The 22,248-nt window shown below is 44.9% G+C and overlaps 1 long non-coding RNA gene across 1 annotated transcript in view; it reads left to right on the plus strand.

Annotated features, from left to right (window-relative positions):
- The first annotated feature begins 10,229 nt into the window (after positions 1–10,229).
- The window catches only part of LOC308189116, a 79,323-nt gene continuing 67,304 nt past the window's right edge, over positions 10,230–22,248 (plus strand). Inside the window, exon 1 of the long non-coding RNA XR_013946028.1 lies at positions 10,230–11,503. This is a non-coding gene — a long non-coding RNA (uncharacterized lncRNA). The remainder of the gene's footprint in view (positions 11,504–22,248) is intronic.

Raw genomic sequence — 22,248 nt, forward strand, 5'->3', positions numbered from 1 at the left:
GATTGATTTTTAAATCCTCTGCTTCACACATATTAAGCAGCAGCAGGAAATCTTGCATACCCAGATGTATGTTTCAGGCAAGAGGAATGGGCTCAATAAATCCAGTAAACAGGAAACTGTTGAGGACAGGTAGACATAATTCTTTTTCCAGCTCCAATCTGCTAACTGATAAAGTACATGTCTGTTCGCAGTTCATTTTTCTCATCCATTTAACAAGAATTACAGCTACACATTCTTATAAAACTCCTCAGCAGCTGTAGACTGCAGAAGAAGGGGACAGAGGGAGGGAAGCAATGCCTTCCAGCTTCATAAACAAATTAGAGCTGGGAGAAGATGTAATTCAGTACTGGCTTTTATTTTTGCCAGCCCTTTAGACAGGATCTAAATCTGTTTCAGAAGTGGACGAAAGTTACATCCTTTTGCTTTGCCCACCTCCCCTCAGCAGCTTCCCTCCCACCCCTAGGTCTGGTAGTTCACAGCGCAGGCTCTGTTTGAGGACATCTTTGGTGGGAATAAACAGATCTTGCAGCAATCACGTTTGGGTTTATTGCTGCTATAGTACTCAAGCACAACATTGACCTGAAGTGCCCACCGCGCTTTCCTTTGAAGCTATGCTCACTTAGAACTCAAATGAGAGGATCTCCTATTGATGATTCACCAGCAAATAAGCAGAAGACCAAAGGTACTAAATGGGTTCCTCAGACATAATCACATTTTCTAAAGCGAGCACTGCAAAAGCATGAAGATGAGACTAGCTTTCAGTAACAGTACAGCAAGATGTATTGGTGAAAAATGTTTTCAAAGGATTAATTTTTCAGAACAAAGAAGGACTGATACAACAGAAATCAACTTATACAAAAAGTTATGAAGAATAGCAGACCTTTTTTCTTGGCAGGATTCAGTAAATGATATGTTACTCACTGCAATACATATAATTGCTCATGCTAAGCACAAACAAAAACAAGGAGACAAAGCCAAGGAGAGACTCCAGTGCAAGTTTATAAGGAGCTTTTTGCATAGCAGGGGGATGTGTTTGAGATGAACAGAGAAGCTGATGAACAGTAAACCACCTCTCTATACTTACAGCAATGTCAAACCTAATGCACAGAGGCAACACCACAGCAGCAATCCACAGAAAACCACAACAGCCATGGGTCCCAGCAAAGACCCCAGACCTCAAGGGACACAAGCTAAGCATGCTCTGAAGCTTACCACTAATCCCATTTGCCTATCCAATATTTTTCAGCAGTGGTAGTCACTGAAGTAGTCTATCTACCTGTTACAGTACACAGACAGCAACAAGAGAACCAAAATCTGTTTCCAGGAAGATATGTTACAAAAAGAAACAAACCCAGTAGTAAAAAAAAAAAAAAAAAAAAAAAATCCCCAACAAGCCCTGCTGAGTACCAGTCTCCCTGCATAGATATTAATGGGCAATAACAAAGAATTTTAATTCCCACAGACTTCATGTGTTTAAACTTAATCAAATATATTTACAGCAACGTAAGGAATGAGAAGGGAGAAAAAAAAACACCGTGTTGTGACAGACATCCACAACACTCTCCTGGTCAGACTAACAGCTGGACAGCCAGCAAAGAAACCACCTGGGAGGCAACCAAGCTTGTTATCCTGCAGCAAAGCTGCCGTAATTTAGCAGGCACTGAGAGAAATCAGCAAGATTTATTTGAGACACCTGAGACACCCCAGATACTTTGTGGCAAAGGAGGAAGAAAAATCCTGATTTCTCAGTGATGAATGGAAGGGGTAAGAGTGGGGCAAACACCTGCAGACATGAGCAGCTCTGCAGTCACCAGCCCTTCATACCTGTTGTAGGAGCCACAAATTAATCCACAAGGAGCTCACATGCAGGAGCAGTGGATACAACCAGAGCTCTCTAGCTCTGAAGTAAACTATAAAGGACTAATTAAAGGCCAAATAGTATTACCATTACTCATGTTGCCTGTCATCTTACGCTGTGAGTGGTCCCTTTGGCTTCAATTAGTTACTATCCTGATGGGTGCTGACTAAATAGCAGACAAATGCCCAGTCTTGGCAAGTTGAGAAATACTGCCTTTTTGAGCAAGTTTTCTTAACTAATGCCTTGTTGCTTTGCAGCTCATTACCCCACCTGAGATGAGCAATTCAGAACTCTGAAAGGTCTCAATACTACACTTCTCATTTGAGAAGTCTGCTTTTTCCTGGAGACAAATGCTGTGAGACACACCTGCATGAGTCCTCAGCAGGACGTAGAGGAGCAGCTGGCTTCGGCACATCCTCAACAGAGAGGCTGTGAAGTTCATGGAGTGCCATCCCTCACCTCCTGCTAGGTGCCCCCACTGCCACCAGGCAGTGGTGGCTGAATTATGGCCTGGGGGAGCACACTGGAGAAAACATTTTTGATGTTTCAATTTTAAAGAGAGACAGGGAGATGCTGCTATGTCAATTACAGCAGAGCCCGTGTGCTCAGAAACCTCCCAAAGAGGGATTTTAGAGCTGCTCTCATCTTACATATGCCCTCTGCAGAGGGCTATGTGGGTGTCAAACAGTCCAAAATAAAAATACCCAAAATATATATAACCCCTCAGCAAGAAAAAAAATCATAAGAATCAGCTGTTATTTTTCATTTCATAGCTTTTTAGAAGCTCAGTAGAAGTTTGTGGGGTATTTGTTTTTAAATGGCTTCTTGTAGCACGTTAAAGACACCAGATGCCTTGTATTTATTACACAGCCATCCCAGCTTGCATGGGAACAAGACATTATTTTGTGTGAAGTTTTTCTCCTAATATCTCTATTTATATACAGCACTGATCTTGCTCCATAACAAGACCAGATTGACATTATGTTCTGGAAAGCTTCATGTCTTCCAATTTCAGGAAAAATAGGACCAATTTCTTATCAGTTTTTCCTCCTCCTCCACCCCCTCCTCAGCAGAAAAAGAGGTTTTCCTATGACCCCTGTGAGCACAGGCTAGCTGAGGGTCATCAGGAGAGCAAGCTCAGGGGCAACAACATTACAGAAAAAGTTGAAGCCTTTGATGAGAAGTTCCCTTTTTTCGTCTGTAACTTTAAGCTGTATCAATTGCTCAAACTGCTTTTGTCACCTCAGCTGACTTTGCTGAGCAAACAGGACTTGCTCAGCACCAGAGTGCCTGGAAAGATACCAAAAGCCCCTGTAAAGATCCAAGCTACATCTCCAACACCAGAGAAAGCAAAGTGTGCTCCCAGTAACACCTGCAAGGATCAGCAGGGACCAGATGGTCATGCACAGCTTGTCTCATTTCCAGCTCCTCTGCTGGGCTTACCTGACAGTTAGGTAAGAGGATTTATCTCCCCTGTGGTAAATAGGAAAGTTACATGGGAGCTCAAATTACAGAAGGTTTAAATATCTCATGAGCTTTTTCCAGCTTGAGTCTTAACCAGTTGTCAGCAAAGAAGCAGGTGCCTCCATTGGCAAAACACAGGGGGAGAAGGAAAAGGGAAAAGCATGAAAGACAGCCCAAGGGTAGTGAAAGGAAAACAGGCTTTGCATTCCACGTGCCATCTTCAGGTCTTTACTGGTTGCACCATTTGAGGCCAGGCTGGCTATGAACTGGAGACAGCAACCCAGATCACCAGCCTCACCTTGGAGCCAGTGACTTTTTAGTTTGTGTGTTTTTAATGACTGAGGTAGCAGTCAGAAGAGCTACTGGTGTAGATCTAAAAGTCATGTTAGTGACATCACCTGGGTTGAGGGAACAGCTAATATATTTGTGTGTAGGTACATCTACAAGAAATCAGCAGAAGCTGAGGGAATGAAGGAGGGGAAACACATGAGTTTTTAAAAGCATGAACCAGGCACTTCCCTTCCTGAGCAGTCAGTCATGGAAATAAATCATCTTATTTTGATTCTCAGCCATTTATAATCAAAAAGAAGTGTCCTGGTTCCAGTTAGGACAGAGTTAATTTTCCTCATAGTAGCTGGTAGGGTGCTATGTTTTGGATTAGGATGAGAAGAGCGCTGATAACATGCTGATGTGTGGCTCTGTGGTGCTTAGCTGCCAGCCAGGTTAAACCACAAGAAGAAAGGAAGTCTTGTTACCTTTGAAGCCTGTAACCATTTAATCACTCCAAATGTCATCATTCTACAAAAACCCAACTGACTGGCTCCTTTCCTCAGCTGGTCTTTCCCCAAACCCTGAATGTTGATCTACGCGCACATGCTCAGTCCAAAGCAGTAAGGCCTGAACAACCCCAGCAACAACCAAGCATCCTCCTTACTCCCATAAGACTTCGGATGACCCAGGTAAGCTCATAAAACAAGAAAAACATAGCAGAGATTTTCATAATTAAATGGAGACCATCAAAAGTAATCTAAGTTCTTAAAGAAATGTTACAGTGTTTATAAAGGGAAGATGATGCTGTTCAAACTGCTCCTGAGAGGACCATACAAGCAACAAGTTTTCAGCATCTAGAGTATGTTTGTCTACTAGATACTTAGCAATATATCTATGTACACTTATAAAAAGTGAAAATATACACAAACCTTGGCAGTGGAGATACCCGCTATAGATTTAACACATACCGCTCCCAAGTCTATTTATTTTCTCACATGCCTAGAGCACTCCCAACAAAGCCCAGAAGGCTTCAAACAAAATCTTCTAGGGTGCAATACCACTGCCACAGGCAGAGGTAGAAAATAAATGACTTCAGGTGCTTTGGGAACATTAGTGGTGCTGCAGGCAGAGAGGCAGGCAGTGGAAAATAAATACAGCTAAGCAGTAGGAAGTAGATTACTTTCACTCCTTCAGGCCTCCCACAGGGGAAGTGAATGGCAAATACAAGGCTAGAAAGGACTCCCAGAGTTACCAACACCCCCAGTTTCCAACTTAGGAAGTTAGACCCTCTCCTTTTAAATTCTTCATCTGACCCTGCTAACATTATGAAAAGAAAACGGCAAGCTCCAATGAAGTCCTGCACCACTACCACTGCCCGTGCCTCAGCTGGCAGAGAACAGCCACCTCCAACTTGGGACAACTTGGTCAGCAGGAGAAGACGACGACCTCAGGTGAAGACCCCTTGACTTACAAAGATGACACAAAGCATCATCTGACCCTTTGACTAGCTTGAACACAGCTAGACTATGACTTGACTATGACAGCTAGACAATGACTAGCTTGAACACAACAAGCAGGCAAACACCAGCCATGCAGCGAGTATAATGCAAACCCCAATACAAGACTCACATGAAGGGGTGACACATGATTAACTTTTGCCAGCCAGGCCAGGGCTAGTACAGAGCCAGGTACGCACCAAAACATCATTTAAACACACACCTGCAGCAACAGAAATCAGCCACCCATAAAGGCAGGCTCTGAGAGGAGCTGAAATGGAGCTGCTGGGGCATGGGCAGGGATGGGGAAAGGCTGTAGGTGTGACCCCTCAGGGCCATTAAGGGCTGGAGAGGCCTTGTCTTCACCTAGTGCTCCTCCTTTGCTGGCCGTGATCTTCAACCAGCAGGGCCCTAAAACAAGGCTCATGGCCTTTTAAAGTTAAACATCAGAGAAACTGCAATCTTCTTGGTGTGTCCATGAAAACTGCCCTGTGTTGGCCTGTCCCTAGAGAGGCATTTGGAGAAGCAGGAGCCATGTTGACCACAAGCGCTGTTGGGAACCATTTTGTTTCCTCAGTGAAAGCTGGATCCCTACAGTCTGCTTTCCTCAGGAATTAAAATTCAAGACCCCAAAACTGGCTTGGTACTTCTAACTGCTCTGACACTTAAAATGCTCAAATCCTGTTTGTGAAACTTTTTCCACCTATTTTTACTTTGAAAATTAAAAATATCTTAATGATATTGGAAATGTTTTCCTTTCTTTCATGTATGTTCTGCCAAGTATTTCCAGCTCGTTGAATGTAAGGCACATAAGAACTGTTAAACATTCAACATCAATGTTAATCTGTGCAATTGCCCCAAATCAAAGGCTCTATGCATTTGTTAAATACCACTAAATGAAGAAAAGCTTTTGAACTACTCTAGCACTACAAAAATTCATGAAGACAAATCTTCCTGCACTGACAGCCATCCTATGTACCTGTCTGCTCATCCAGCACTGTGCGGGGCCTTAAGTCTTCCCTCTCTTAAGGCTTTTTAAGTCAGGTAATCTCACAGGAAATCTAGCTATTTTTTCAAAAAGAAATGGAGAGAACATCGTGCAAACATCCATCCCTCCAGGCCTTAAAAATACTCCCACATACACTTCAAAACCCAAGGAGAGGCCAAGAAGAAACAATTTGTGTTTTATTTTTTACATCTCATGCTAGAACAGCTTTTGGAGTTGGCAGCATGCTCATAACTCAGATAACAGCTGTGTTGCAGGCAAGAGAAAGACAAAAAGAAATGCATAAACTCCCCTTAACTTCTTCCTGTGCTCCTAAGATCTGTGGGTGAATCATTAAACCAGTTGCTTCTCTATTAAAGTCACATTTGACTTTTAGCCTTCTTAATGGAGACATTTCTGAAAGAACACTGTAAAAACACACAAAAGAATTTTTAAAAGTAGCAGTTTGCATTATTAACATTAATGAATTTTAAAACTCCCAATTTACTTTTAACTTCCTTGCATTTTCATTATTAACTTTCCCATATGCTCTACTCAGCATAGCCCTATGTAGAAATATGCTGAAGTAATTTAATATGAAGATGGAAAAGGCTTGGATAGCTAAGGCAAGTTCACATCCATCCGTAGAAAAAACGGTCTTGTCTTTTTGACAACGAGGAATGAAAATAACACCCTGGCATCTATTCTTATCTGAAGATCTGGGAGTAATTGAGGGTCTTGCAAGACTGAAGAGGGAATCATTGGGCATGATGCTAAGTCAGAAGACTAGAAAGCAGCACAGTCTGTCCTCCCAGGAGCTGCTGAGCCATCTTCACGCAGAACAAGGCACATCATCCTGTGCAACAGGATGGGCCTGAAAAATGAGGCTCTGCAAAGGAGAAGTGTTCGGTATGGAAAGCTTATTTGAGGTTACTGCCCTACTGAGAGCACCCAGAGGTCACCTGTTGCTCCCAAATGGGCCCTGACTCCAGCTGCCCAGCACCAGTCAGAGGTGCTGGTTCAAAGGCTGGAAGGTCACATCAGCACAGAGGTACAAGCCCCAGGGTGAACCAGCTTGGGCACAATAGTATCAGTGCCCACATCTTCCAGTTCAAAAGCTGCCCTCAGCTCTGGAGAAAATTTGGCTGCAAGCTGGGGCTTCCCACATGTGACACCACACAGCGTAGGCAGGTGTGGAGAGAGGTGGAAACTTGGCAGTGTAATGGCCTCCTGCCTGGTGGGGTCTGTGCTTCCTTCAGGTCTGATGGCCAACTCCGTCTGAGGCACCTGATGAACTGGCTTTTTATTTTGTTATGAGAAGGAGAGGAAATAGACAATTTAACAAAATTCTACTTTTAAAACTGCCTGTCCCTTGGAAGTAGAATATCTAGCAATCCAATTGATGTCTTTATTGAAATGCCAGATCATGCTGAATTCCTCTGCAGCAGCCAGAAATTGTTTGTTTTCTGCGTAAGAGAAGGCTAAAAAATCCACCATATGGAAGCAGAATGATGTTACGGCATTTGCAGAATTAGCACAGAGGAGATATCTATGGTTTGGGATATTTCCAGGACTGACCGCAGCAGAACTGCAGCAAAAAAGAGAAAGGGGGAAAAAAAGGCATTAAAATATATATATTGACACGCTACCTAAACAGTGAAAAAAAATATTTGGGAGAACTCTCAACATTGCTATGGTTAAAATAAATAGCTAAATAAAGATTTGATACTGGGTACTATGCCAAAATAGAGCAAACATGAATTAGTGGCCATTCAGAATGGTAACCTGAAGATATTAATTAGAAAGGGCTTTCAAGTAACAGAACACATTTTGCAGGAAGATGCTCAGGAAAAAGATTAAGCCTTTGGTTTATCAAAACAGACCTGAGGTCTGAAGTCTAGAAGCTGTAACCTCACTATATTGCTTAATCCCACTACACTGCAGCTCCCTTGGAGAAAAAACGTGATCCAAGCCTTCCAAAACTGGAGAGCTTTTGAAGATCACTGTTACCAGAAATCAGATGCTACTGAGCTAAACTTGTAGCCTCAAGTGAATCGCAGAGGAGAGGCATCAGCATTTTCTAGTCAGAGCAGAAGTGTTGTTTGCTCCACAAGGGGCTGACTCCAATCTGAAATACAATGCTACCATTCTGCAAAACATGTTCCTCCCTTCAGTCCTGACATGACTGCAGCATTGTGAAATTCAGATACTACGACACTTATTTTAAAAGAGAGTCCATTTGATGGGATGTCATTTGAGGAGCTGCACTCTGCTGTTGGCAAGGAGTTAAAGAAAAATACATTGCAGAGCTAAGTTCAGGCACTATGAACATGCTGTAGCAGTAATATGAAGGAAAACAGGGCAGAGGAAAAGAGCATCTCCTCTCAGGGGAAGAGCAGTCTCACTGATAAATGAGATAAGACAAAAAATAGCTAGAGGAGAGCAGATCAAAGGATGAAAACTAAAATCAAATTATTAATACAAGCTGTCCACACAAGTGACAAAAGCACAGATCACGGTAGAAAGACCAAAGCAGGTAGGAAAGAAGGCAGAAAGCTAACTTGCTTTTCGCATCACTTTAAGATGGGAGAAGAAAGAAGCCTAAATGTCTGGCTGGCATGCAGAGGGATGCAGGAGGACTCACAAGCCATAAAGTCCAACCCGAGCATGTTGCATACAGTTAGCAGTAAGGATCCGACTTTTCACAATCTCTCCTGAGGACAAAAACCATTTGAACATCAGGACACTCGTACACACGTATGAACCACCTTGTGCCTAAGACATGGTCATCTCCCAAGGACAGGCTTTAGGAAGCTTACTGGGAAAGAGCAGAAAGTCTGATTTCAAACCTGTCAACAGACCCTACAGTGGAGGACATGAAGCACAAATGCCCTTTAAACAATAATGGTGACATGCTCTGATCTGCTAATAACAAATGTAGACCAGATAGGAAAAACACATTTTCTCAACGCTGCTGGGGCATAAAGCTCTATAAATGTTATCAGATCAACAATGTGGGTTACAATGACGCATGCACCTCAGCAAAGATGAAAAACAGAGGAATCATCAAAGGAGAAAAAAAGTCACATATGAAACATAAAATTCACATACATCTTAGTACTGAAGTTTAATAGTGCTGTTTGAGCCAGATGCAGCTGTTCATTGGCCTTGGATTTTGTACTTAAGAGACACAAAAGCTAAAGAATTGTTTTGCCAGGTAAGCATCCTTGCTAAGTAACCCTGATTAAGATATCATATTATGACAGTATTCTGAAAGGATGAGCAATGCTGCAAACTTCGTGGTTCAAGGCTTCACAGTTGAATGAAATCATCTCTTGTCAGCTGTCCACAGGCTCCATCAGCTCCACAGATACTGCATCGCACAGGTTGAAATTGTGTTTCAGTTAACAAATGCCTTTGCTATCTGCACCTAGAAGAGTGCCTGGAAAGTTTATGAATGAGGTATTGTGTGCTAAATGATGCCCTCGCGCACAGAGATGCATGGTGTAAGCACGGAAAATGTACAAACAGCTGGAGAAACAGATTAGACTGAAAGCTCTGAAATGCAATCCAAGGTGTATGACATAGAAATCAAAATGTCTACTCAGAGGATCAGAAAACAGAGCAACACAGCACATGGGATGGGCTTGCAGAGAAACCACCAAGAGCCAACACAGTCATTGCAGGATTTCCTCACCACTGCCAGCCAGCGCAGCACTGAGCAGCAGAACCATCATACAGGTTGGTGACTTGTGACTGGACATGGATACCCACTGCTGCCAGAGCAGATTTAGAAAAAAAAAAAAAATGTCAAAGATATGAACAGAGACAATCTAGCTGGACTGTACAGAGTTTTGAAGCTGCTGATAAAGTCAGAAATAAAATCTGTATTGGTTTCACCTCCCCTCTAGCCTACAAGCAGATGTTTTTGTTAAGGCGTTAGGTACAGCTCATTATAACAGCATCAGGATGTTTGATTGAGCATTACTGTTTACAGCAAGGGAAGAGCATTAGCTAACAGGGAAATTAGAGGTTCTTTTTCAAACATGCAGTGACAAATTGTAGTCACCCTCAGGCAAACAGACACCAAACTAATGGACAGGATGTCCACCGCCCATCAGAGGGCTATGCAAGATGCTTCGGTGGTGTCCGGAGAGAGGCGTGTTGGCTGAGGAGGCAATCTTAGAAAAAAGCTGTGTTTTAAAAAGATTTTTAAAAACTCTTATAAAAAGAAGGTGAGAGATCTGAGAAGTACAGAAAACAAGCTGTAATGAGAAGCCTAGGTAAAAAAGAAAGGGATACCAGGGAACAGAGAGATTGTGTAAGCTCGTTGGTGGCTGGTTTTCTTACCACACGTGAGCCTCGCATGTTCTGTCAGTAGAGCCCCTACCCTCGAGCAAGCACAAAGCAAACCCCCATAAACCCACTGTAGTGCCACTGGGTAACCTCATCACCTGTGCTTGGGTTAGAAGAAGCTTCATATTAAAAAAAAAAAAAAAAAAGAGAGAGAGAGAGAAAAAAAAATGGTTTTGGCACAGCACACCAGTGCACTTACATGTCTTGCCTGCAGCCAAAATGTCAAGCAAATCTGTGGTAGGCAACCTCTAAAATTACCTTGTTTTGAGATTTGGTTTCCCGAAAGGGACCCATGGTGCTCTGGAGGGGACAAAATTTACAAGCAACTTCGTCAGATATTTGCTAAAAAAAAAAAAAAAAAAATCATCTCATGCAACTGTTACATGCATGAGATCAAAAAGGTGAGAAGCAAACCAGCATCGAGGCTACTCGAGGGAGCCGCCAGGACCCGGCAGCCCTCGCGAGGGAGGCTGACGAGGCATGGGCGGAGCCAGCAGCGCCCCCTCCCTGGCCATACAAAGGCAGCCCCTAGGGAGCGCGGCGACCAGGGTGTGGCACGGTAGTTTGCTTGGCAGTTTGCTAGGGCAGGACGGGGCGGGGCGGGGCGGGGCGGGGCAGGGTAAGGTAAGGCAGGCTCAGAAGAACAGCTCATGTACCTCCCTGCTGAGAAGAACAGCTCATGTACCTGCTGTCTACCTAGAGCTAGACCGCCATGGTCTGCACTAGGCAGAAAGCTCTTTCTAGAAAGTCTATGGCGACCCAGACTGAGTGCCCACAGTTCACGTTTCTGGATGCAGGGAGTGCCTGAGCCTGTTGCTACCATCTGAGCATGGCAAAAACACCGTGTGTGTGAGGTGTGAGTGGGAATGGAAGCAGGTCCCTGCTCGACGTCACAGACAACCCCCGTCCCTACCGGCCTTGCCTTCCCAGGTGCCCTTACGCAACAGATTTGAGGCCTTGGAGCTTGAGAGACCGGTGGGTGAGGATGAGGTAGAAAGTCTACCCAGGAGGATGCCTAGGGTGAGGAAGTCGACTCCACGCCTCAAGACTGCCTCCACCAAGAAAGACAGAAGGGTAATCGTAGGCGACTCCCTTCTCAGGGGAGCAGAGGGCCCTATTTGTCGGCCTGACCCTACCCGTAGGGAAGTCTGCTGCCTCCCTTGGGCCAGGGTCAGGGATGTTGCCAGAAAGCTTCCCAACCTGGTTTGCCCCTCTGACTACTATCCTCTTTTGATAGTCCAGGCTGGCAGTGATAATATTGAGGAGAGAAGCCTGAAGGCTATCAAACGGGACTTTAGGGGACTGGGACAGTTAGTGGATGGAGCGGGAGTTCAGGTGGTGTTTTCATCTATCCCTACAGTGGCAGGGAGGGGTACGGAGAGGACACGGAAAGCCCACCTGATTAACACGTGGCTCAGAGGCTGGTGCCAACACAGAAATCTTGGTTTTTTTGACCATGGGGTGCTTTACTCGGCACCCAGCCTGATAACTGCAGATGGGTCCCACCTATCTCTAAGGGGAAACCGGATCCTAGCCCAGGAGCTGGCAGGGCTCATTGAGAGGGCCCTAAACTAGGTAAGAAGGGGGACGGGGATGAAATAAGGCTCGTTAGAGGTGTGCCGGGGGAACAGTGTCAGGGCCCGGGCAGAAGGCAGTGGCCCAAATGAAGTGCATCTACACTAATGCACACAGTCTGAGCAACAAACAAGAGGAGCTGGAAGCCATCGTGCAGCAGGTAAACTATGACTTGGTTGCCATCACGGAAATGTGGTGGGACCACTCCCGTGACTGGAGTGCTGCAATGTCTGGCTATAGGCTCTTCAGAAGGGACAGGCAGCACAGAAGGGGTGGTGGTGTGGCTCTCTATATTAGAGAGCGTTTTGATGTTGAGGAACTCGAGACCGAGTCTGGGAATGATAAGGTTGAGTCCCTATGGGTTAGGATCAGCGGGAAGGCCAACAAGGCAAGCATCCTGGTGGGGGGTCTGTTATAGACTGCCGAACCAGGATGAGGAGACAGATGAGGAGTTCTAAAGGCAGCTGGCAGAAGTTGCGAAATCACCAGCACTTATTCTCGTGGGGGACTTCAACTTCCCAGACATATCCTGGAAGCACAACACAGCCCAGAGAAAGCAGTCTAGGAGGTTTCTGAAGAGCGTGGAAGATAGCTTCCTGATGCAGCTGGTTAGTGAGTCTACCAGGGGAGGTGCCCCGCTAGACCTTCTGTTCACAAACAGTGACGGACTGGTGGGAGATGTGGTGGTCGGGAGCTGCCTTGGGCAGAGTGACCAGGAAATGGTAGAGTTCTCTATTCTCGGCGAAGTCAGGAAGGGGACCAGTAAAACCGCTGTCTTGGACTTCTGGAGGGCAGACTTTGAGCTGTTCAGGACACTGGTTGGCAGAGTCCCTTGGGAGGTGGTTCTGAAGGGCAGAGGAGTCCAGGAAGGCTGGACTCTTCAAGAAGGAAATCTTAATGGCTCAGGAGCGGTCTGTCCCCACGTGCCCAAAGACAAGCAAGCGCAGAAGAAGACCGGCCTGGCTGAACAGAGAGCTGTGGCTAGAGCTTAGGAAAAAAAAAGAGAGTTTATGAGCTTTGGAAAAGAGGGTGGGCCACTCAGGAGGACTATAAAGATGTTGTATAATGTTGTTTTTTGATGTATAAGGATGTTTTAAGGTTGTGCAGGGACAAAATTAGAAAGGCCAAAGCTCATGTGGAGATCAATCTGGCTACTGCTGTTAAAGATAACAGAAAATGTTTTTATAAATACATTAACACGAAAAGGAGGACTAAGGAGAATCTCCATCCTTTACTGGATGCGGGGGGAAACTTAGTTAGAAAAGATGAGGAAAAGGCTGAGGTGCTTAATGCCTTCTTTGCCTCAGTCTTTAGTGGTAAAACCAGTTGTTCTCTGGATACCCAGTACCCTGAGCTGGTGGAAGGGGATGGGGAGCAGGATGTGGCCCTCACTATCCACGAGGAAATGGTTGGCGACCTGCTACAGCACTTGGATGTACGTGAATTGATGGGGACGGATGGGATCCACCCGAGGGTACTGAGCGAACTGCCGGAGGAGCTGGCCAAGCCGCTTTCCATCATTTATCAGCAGTCCTGGCTATTGGGGGAGGTCCCAGTCGACTGGTGGCTAGCAGATGTGGCGCCCATCTACAAGAAGGGCCAGAGGGTAGACCCGGGAAACTATAGGCCTGTTAGTTTGACTTCAGTACCAGGGAAGCTCATGGAGCAGATTATTTTGAGTGTCATCACGCAGCACTTGCAGAGCAAGCAGGAGATCAGGCCTAGTCAGCATGGGTTTATGAAGGGCAGGTCCTGCTTGACGAACCTGATCTCCTTCTGTGATGAAGTAATGCACTTGGTGGATGAGGGAAAGGCTGTGGATGTGGTCTGCCTTGACTTCAGTAAGGCTTTTGACACTGTTTCCCACAGCAATCTCCTGAAGAAACTGGCTGCTCATGGCTTGGACTGGTGTACGCTTCGTTGGGTTAAAAACTGGCTGGGTAGCCGGGCCCAAAGAGTCATGGTGAATGGAGTTAAATCCAGTTGGAGGCTGGTCACTAGTGGAGTCCCCCAGGGCTCAGTACTGGGGCCAATCCTCTTTAATATCTTTATCAATGATCTGGATGAGGGGATCGAGTGCACCCTCAGTAAGTTTGCAGAGGACACCAAGTTAAGTGCGTGTGTCGATCTGCTTGAGGGTAGGAAGGCTCTGCGGGAGGATCTGGATAGGCTGGACCAATGGGCTGAGGCCAACTGTATGAAGTTCAACAAGGCCAAGTGCTGGGTCCTGCACCAGGGGCACAACAACCCCAACCAGCGCTACAGGCTGGGAGATGAGTGGTTAGAAAGCTGCCTGGCAGAGAAGGACCTGGGAGTACTGGTTGATAGTCAGCTGAATATGAGCCAGCAGTGTGCTCAGGTGGCCAAGAAGGCCAACAGCATCCTGGCCTGTATAAGAAACAGTGTGGCCAGCAGGTCTAGGGAAGCGATTGTGCCCCTGTACTCGGCTCTGGTGAGGCCGCACCTCGAGTACTGTGTTCAGTCTTGGGCCCCTCGCTACAAGAAGGACATGGAGGTGCTTGAGAGAGTCCAGAGAAGGTCAGCGAAGCTGGTGAGGGGTCTGGAGAACAAGTCTTACGAGGAGCGGCTGAGGGAGCTGGGATTGTTCAGCCTGGAGAAGAGGAGGCTCAGGGGTGACCTTATCGCACTCTACAGGTACCTTAAAGGAGGCTGTAGCAAGGTAGGGGTTGGTCTATTCTCCCACGTGCCTGGTGACAGGACGAGGGGGAATGGGCTAAAGTTGTGTCAGGGGAGGTTTAGGTTGGATATTAGGAAGAACTTCATTACCAAAAGGGTTGTTAGGCATTGGAATGGGCTGCCCAGGGAAGTGGTTGAGTCACCATCCCTGGAGGTCTTTAAAAGATGTTTAGACGTAGAACTTAGTGATATGGTTTAGTGGAGGACTTGTTAGTGTTAGGTCAGAGGTTGGACTAGGTGATCTTGGAGGTCTCTTCCAACCTAGAAGATTCTATGATTCTGAAACTCAGCTGGCTATACTGAGGATTTTACTGATTTTTGCATGACTTTGTCCTACTGGAATTAGGGCTTTAGTTACACTTCGAAGGGAGTGAAGAGATTGTTCTGTTTCTGTGTTTCATGTAGAAGTGGCATACCCAGTGACAGCGCATTTTACTTACCTTTAAACTCTGAATCTACCTTTGGGGACCATAAAGTTCATGCTGAGAAACAAAAACAGCAGAAGTAAAGCTTCTGAGCCAACATCAAAATATTTGAAACACCCGATGGTGAATTAGAGAGCACAGGAGCTTGCAGTGCAGTCCTCTTGTCAGGGGTCTTTCAGAGAGGGCTGGATCTGGGAAATTAACGTTACTGGGATGATAAAATTTATATCACACTGGGAAGGAAAGGGAAATAACCCAGCAGCAAAAACAGAGATGGTAAAAGATGTTAAGAGTTCTTCACTGCAGTACTTTACTTCTTGTAATGTTTTCCCCACATCTCTGCACTGGTGTCTTTTGATCTGTGTGTCCTCCTTTGTGCCAGTTCCCAGAGGGCTGCAAGGAGACACACAGAGCTGAGCAAACCAGCTGGCTTGTATTGAGACTGGGAGGAGATGGGGATTTGGACTCCAAGGACTGGTGCAGTAAGAGAACAAGTTTCCTTGGCCTTTCTCTATTGGCATCCCAATGCTGTCCATAGCACAAAAACTTTGAACCAAAAAGTGTTTCTACCTGCATTTCAACAATGCCCATGCTGTTGATTTGGCCAGCTTGGAAAGGGCCAAGTAGGCTGACTGGATATTTGTGCCAGTTACTGGAAGACACGCTTGCCAAAACAGTAACACAGAACCTAAAATCGGTGAAACGTGAGAAAAGAGAGAGCAGCAACAACTTACCAACACTAAAAGGCCATCTGGAGTGAGGAAGGGGTGCAGACACAGTGTTTACACTCAGTGACTACACCATGCTCAGAAACCTCTTTTCTTTTCCCTTTTCATTTCACTTTTTCTTTATCTGTGATGGTAAGAAACCTATTAAATTAAGTAATCAGCACAGCCTAACTTTACTTGTCAAGGAGCTCTGTTGCTTGTGCACTTCAACACCAAAGTTCTCTTGAACCCGAACTCCTACCTGACACCTTGCTGGCTAAATATTTAATAGCATCTAGCCCAGATGGCAGCTACCATCACGTATTTGGGAAGGATGAGGAAAGCCAGAAATTAAGGTTCATCGTTCATTTCTCCCCTGATCCAGGGTGGTAGAGAGCCTCAGTTAAAGAAACACCTTAGAAATTACGGAGCTGATGGAAAAATTGCTGTGTGGCAAGTATCTCAGCAGCTCACAGCCTGCCCAAGCCTGCTCTTCTGAGGAGCGAGCTACAGCTGCTTCTCCATGCATCAACTCTGCCTTCAGAGTTCTGCCGAACGGCACCCTAAATGCTGCTAAAGCTGATATAACAAAGCAAAGGGGAAACTTATTATTCGTCAGCCCCAGGTTCTCCACAAAGGGAGAAGGAAGGAGGGCCGAGTTGCCGCTGCTCTCCCAGAGGAGGAAGGCTGCTGCTGCATTCACCAGCCTCCCCCTGCAGCCCAGCCCTGCGAGCCTTGTCCCTTACCTCCATGCTGCAGAGGGAAGAAAAACCTTTTCCAATGTGAATATTTTTTAAAAAAACGTTTTTAGGAATAAACTTGCAGCTTCTACCAAGGCATACTGCACTTCTTTGATAGTCAATAAGAAAAGCATTTGAAATCTCATTGCAGCTTCGAGCATTTAACACCCTGAGGGTTAGCTCAGTGCATTCCCCTGAAGGCTTCCTGGCACAGAATTAACCGGAACATACATCATCACTTTTACAGGCAGCATCATTTCTGATATCTTCAAAGATAACCACATGGATCAGGGGGATTATTGTGGCATTAACTGCTCTGATTACATTCCATCCAGTTTAATAACAAGAGCACTGAGACTGTAGGTGTATCAACAGAGTTTTAGATTTGCGAGCAAGGAAAGTTGGGGGTTATTAGCAGAATGTGAGAAAAGAAAAGGTCACGCACTAAAACGTGCCTCTCAGGATGCAGCTGACATTCAGTGGGGCAAGAAAAGTGATTTCTCAATATAGCGTCATGAGTTTTCTGATGAGAAGCAATAGGGATTTTGTTAGGAAAGCTGTAGATCCATCTTGTTGCATCCAGACTGCTTTGGCTGTGAACTTAACTCATTAAGAAGTCAGAAAACCTCATTTTGCAGCACCTATCATCAGCCTTTAAAAAATATTAGCTATGCTCTGTGCATGGTTTGTTATGTTCCTGTTTATCTGCCAGGGTCTGCAGTGAAAACTGCAATAGCTCCTGAATTTTATTTTTTAATCAGTAAAAAGAAAATTACCTTAATGGAAACAAAAAGCCAGAAAATGGGGTCTCTGCAAAATGGTGGCTGCTAGCTGCACTATTGTTCCTCCTGCCTGATGTTTTCCCCAAGGAGATATGCTCCTCTCTCCATCGGAAGTTTTTGGTTGGTACTTTATTGAGTAAAGCATAGAGGTAGCTGAAGAACCTTACAGCTAAAATTACAAGCTACCAATGAGATTAAACATTTTTCTCAGGCACATTTACTGAAGATAATGCAGAATAAGTTTACAATTCTATTGTTCTATCTCTCTCTGCTTGTTAAAGTGCAGAAGACAATCTGTAGTTGCTTATTTTGTATCTAAGCAACTGTCAGACTCTGTATCTACTAATAAGAAAGGGTATAATTATATGCTGCTACTTTAATTAGCTGCAGATGCCTATGTTTATGAAATAAAATGTAAGATTTTTCTGTGCAGAGTCTTGCTTTTATGCAAATAGCAAGAGCATTTTTGTAGGTTTTTCAAGGCTTTGTTTGTCCCACACAGCTCGCTTGGGGCAGGGCACAGGGCACATGCAGACAGTTGCCAGCATGTCTTAGACCACGGGCTCAGAGCCCAGCTGCCCCAAATGCCCATCTGGGAGAGCTGATGGGCATGGATGGGTCAATGCCTAATAGGCCTTTCCAACACGCCCAATGCTGGAGCAAAGCAGGTGCTTGCCCCTGATCCAAAGACCAAGAGCCACCAGCATGCAGCCTGCTTTGGGACACCTCTTGCAGTGCCCAAGGGACGTGATTGCAAAGTGACTGAGTTGGGGAAGAATGCTTAATGTGAATTTCTGATCTCATCAAGGTGCTTCCACAGCACGTAGTGATGCAATGCAGCATTTTTCTTCAGAAGAAGTTAGAGCAGGGCTAGTGCTGAGCGGCCTTTTCTGTGTGTAAGAGCAGAAGGGAGTGCCAATAAAACAAAAATAAAATCCAGTCTCTTTCAGAAACCTACAAAAACACAGGCACCACAGTATATAGATTAGGATAACCTTGTTCAGGATAGAAAATACTTGTTAGATGAGTCTCTAATTTCCATTATTCAGTATTTTTAGCCTTGTTTCCATGGAAACAGTACTTATGTGATGATGCTGTCCTGCAACGCAGCGAATAGATTCACACATATATGTTCATATATGTATTCTTCTCCTGGCCTCCTTCAACTTTGAACAAATTCACCAGCAAAGTTGAGGTTCCAAGGAGAATCAGATGCAACCAGTTTTATGAGAGCATCTAGGTAAGGGAGAAGTGATCTTGTGGTTTCCCAGACAAAGAGGTCTAAATAGATGGTAGATCTCCTCTCAGGCAGGCTAAGGAGAGCCAGGCCACCTCTTAACTGCTGCATCTGCAGGAGCTTCAGTAGCAAATGTCATCCTTGCTTGGACATCAGCCCCTCTGTGCCACATAGCATAGATCCATGGGAAATTGGTTCTTGTGTTTGGAAATCAAGTGTCCTGTTCAGAAACTTGTAAAATGCAAGAGTTCTGCTTGAAGCCTCAGGGTGCTAACAAAACAACCAAAGTCTGTTTTTCCCTGTTTATCCATATTTTGGGGGTATCTTGGCCTGCCACCTGAACACTTCAGAGAAAGAAGATGAACCAGTCAACCAACTTCATCTCATTTTGAAGAAATGAGCTACAACACTGCCTCTCATGGTAATGCATGCAAGAAAAAGGACAGGTTGGATTATCAGTCTAAATTAGGAAGAAACACTGAGCATCTGTCACCATGTTTCTCATTTCAGAAAGATACAAAATCATTTAGCATACCTTTATATTCAGAGATTTTATGCCCCTCCGTTACTGTTGTTATCAAAACAATTGCAAGAATAAAGTTATACAAGACTGCACCCCAGTAGGCTGCAAGGGCTTGCAAGCATATAGCCCCTGCCTTTGTCCTCTTTTACTACACTTCCTAATCTCTAATCAGCTCTCTGCAAGAACTGGCAGCCATTTCTCTGCTTGCTGCAGCACAAACCATCAGCAGAGATGCACACCAGATTCCACAGAGCCCAATTTTTCTCTTGCTCTTATCGCACAGTTGTCAGTCTGAATTCAAGGTCATCCCCACAGAAAAATCTCTGTATTTGGTCTCCCTCATGCATGATGTTAATGTACAGGATGCCAAGCAGTTCTCCTGTACCAGGTACTGCTGAGTATATATACAGGCAGAGGAACCTGGCTGAACGAGACACCTGCTGGCTGGAGCACTGGCATTTATTCAAAAGCTTCAGTGGCTAGCTTATCACATAGGATATCTGTCACAAAGCCCAATCAGCCTTACCTCAAACAGGATTGGAAAAAAAAAATCTGTGCCTAAGGTTAGCCACATAAAACCACTACAACTGTATTAACTGATGTGCTACAGGTTGAAAAACACTTTATTTGCTCCCATGGTGATTTTAGCAGAAATTCAGGATTATCCCCTTTGCAATAGCAGCTTCATGCCTTCTGATGGGTTTTATAACCTGTGCATAAATAACATTCAGTAACAGGTAAAGTCTACTGCCAGCCCATTTTTGCCACACTGATGTATGATGTGGTAGGAATATCGCCCTCTCCTGATCCCAAAACACAGCAAGTACAACTCAAGGGAATAGCACACAAAGGCACAGGTTTCAACTTCTATTACCCCGAGCTTCCAGCTCATCTCGTCACGCTCCTCTCCACAGGAGATAGATCACACAAAGTGAAGCCGCAGGAGGTAAAAAGCCCAGAGTGGTACAATCTAAGTTCACCCTGACCACATGCTCTTCCTTTGCTGTAACTGTGATGCTGAGGCTTCTCCTGGCAGCTCTGCATCACTGCACAAACCAGTACACAGCCAGTAGTATGGGCACTTGCAGCACACTTTGCTTTGGGTACCTTCCAGCATAAGCAGTTATCCAAGTGGTGGCTCTTGTCTAGAGGGGGAAAGGAGATGATACACATTCTTTATCACCTCCTCTTTAGAGATTTGGGGAAATTTTTTATACTACTCTATGCATCAAGATTATTAACTGATGATGGAGGCCATTGCCATCAGTACATCAAACAACTTACTGCCCTTCTACCCCTTAATTGAGAATAAGGGGCATGAGGTGTCCTTTTAGGGAAAACTGGGTGGCTCCGTTGTTATCACCACTGGCAACCCGAGGGTCAAATACCACGTGCTTAGCATAACCAAAAATGAGACAGAAGGAAAAAAAAAAAACTCTAAATTCAGTAAACTGTCTTCTTACAGGTGCTGTTTAGCTTTCTCTGATATCTTCACAACAATCTTTTTATAGCATAACAAAACATTTTCTTCCATAAGCCTGTATCATTTCATCTTGAGCCTTAACAACGCTGTTCAAAATTTTCCACACAAAACTGATGATTCCATCGAGAGACAAGGATTTAACAGCAGTGCAGTATGCATTGGATCATCTGATGCCTTTCCATATAACGCCACCTAGCGGTAAGAAATTGCCAGCCTCGCTTGATTTCTTAGTTATATTTGGGGATCGGAATTGCACTGCAAAGTTTTGTTGACTTCAGTGCAACAAGAAAAAAAATATTTCAACACGGCCATATAACAACATTGGAAAACAGTTGTGTCTTTGGACACTGGAAGATGCAGTGTCTTTGCTGGATTTACACCTGCGTTGGTGCTAAGTTACATATTCCTTTTCTGATTCTGGAAATCACCTTACCACCTTTCCTTGACACAACTTCTCTCCCTGTCGAAGGAGTATGAGAAAAATTAGTTTCCTTCACATTTAAAACCTTTACTGGAACCTCTCCCACCCCGCAGAGCTACAGCACCACCCCTTTTCTCCTTCCCTTTACTACAATTGCTCTGCATTTTCTTCTGTTTCAAGTAATTCTGAAGCCCTTTCAACCTGAACTCTGTTTTCCTCACATCACCCCAAATGATGAGATTTACATCATCTTCCTGCCAAAATGCCAGGCCTTCTCCTAGCTCTTGTCTGACCACCTTGACACCTTTCCTCACCATGTTTTTCTCTCCCCCCTCCCTGATGCAACATCTGCTGTTCCTGTTGTGGCTGTCCCGCAGTGCCAGAGCTGCTGCTGCACCTTTCTCCTGCCATAACACGCTCTCCTATTTTCTGCTCCCAGTCTCAGATGGGTCATGGTAAAACTCCTCAGCTACTTTACTCCAGCATTGCTTCCTTGCAGCAGTGATTTAAGCCTGACCAGATAACACAGCACTGCATCAGACAGTGAACACACACACCATCTTTTACACTGGGGAGATTAAAAAAAGACACTGTCCAGGTATGCAGACTAAAGGTATGAAATAGAAAAAAAAAAAGCCATGTATCTCTTGCAAAGCAATAAGGAAGGTAAGGGTGAAATAGAAAAAAAAAGCCATGTATCTCTTGCAAAGCAATAAGGAAGGTAAGGGTGACCATGAGATCTTGGCTTTCCTTTTCCCTTCCCAGCAGAGCACCCTAAATTCAGCTTAGTGGGGTCAGGCTGCTGGACATGGGCAGTCAACATAGTTATCTCTGCACTACGCTGGCTCTACAATTCAGGCTCTAGGTCATCAGTCAAGGCTTTTTCTTGGTATCTACATTCACTTAAAATTGGCAGTGCTTCATTAAAAGCAACTCACCTGTTCTTCTGCCAAAGTGAGCTCGGGAATCTCCTCTCACCTACAGCCACACCAAGAGGAGGTGTTGGCAACGTGGAGGACATGTGTGGTTAAGTGAGGGCTGGCTGCCCTCTGCTGCAGGCCTAGCACACAGTGCCAAGCCCACAAACCCACCATTGTGATGTTTTCTAAGATTGCTGACACTGTGGTCTGGCTCTTCCTTACCTGTATGTTTAACCCAGGGAAGCTTTAAGATGACAAAAATTAAGAGGTCCAACAAGGTGTGATAACGAGTAGGGTGGAAATCCTCAA

The sequence above is a fragment of the Anser brachyrhynchus genome, assembly GCF_964034855.1.
Source record: "Anser brachyrhynchus genome assembly, chromosome: 2".
Taxonomy (NCBI): domain Eukaryota; kingdom Metazoa; phylum Chordata; class Aves; order Anseriformes; family Anatidae; genus Anser; species Anser brachyrhynchus.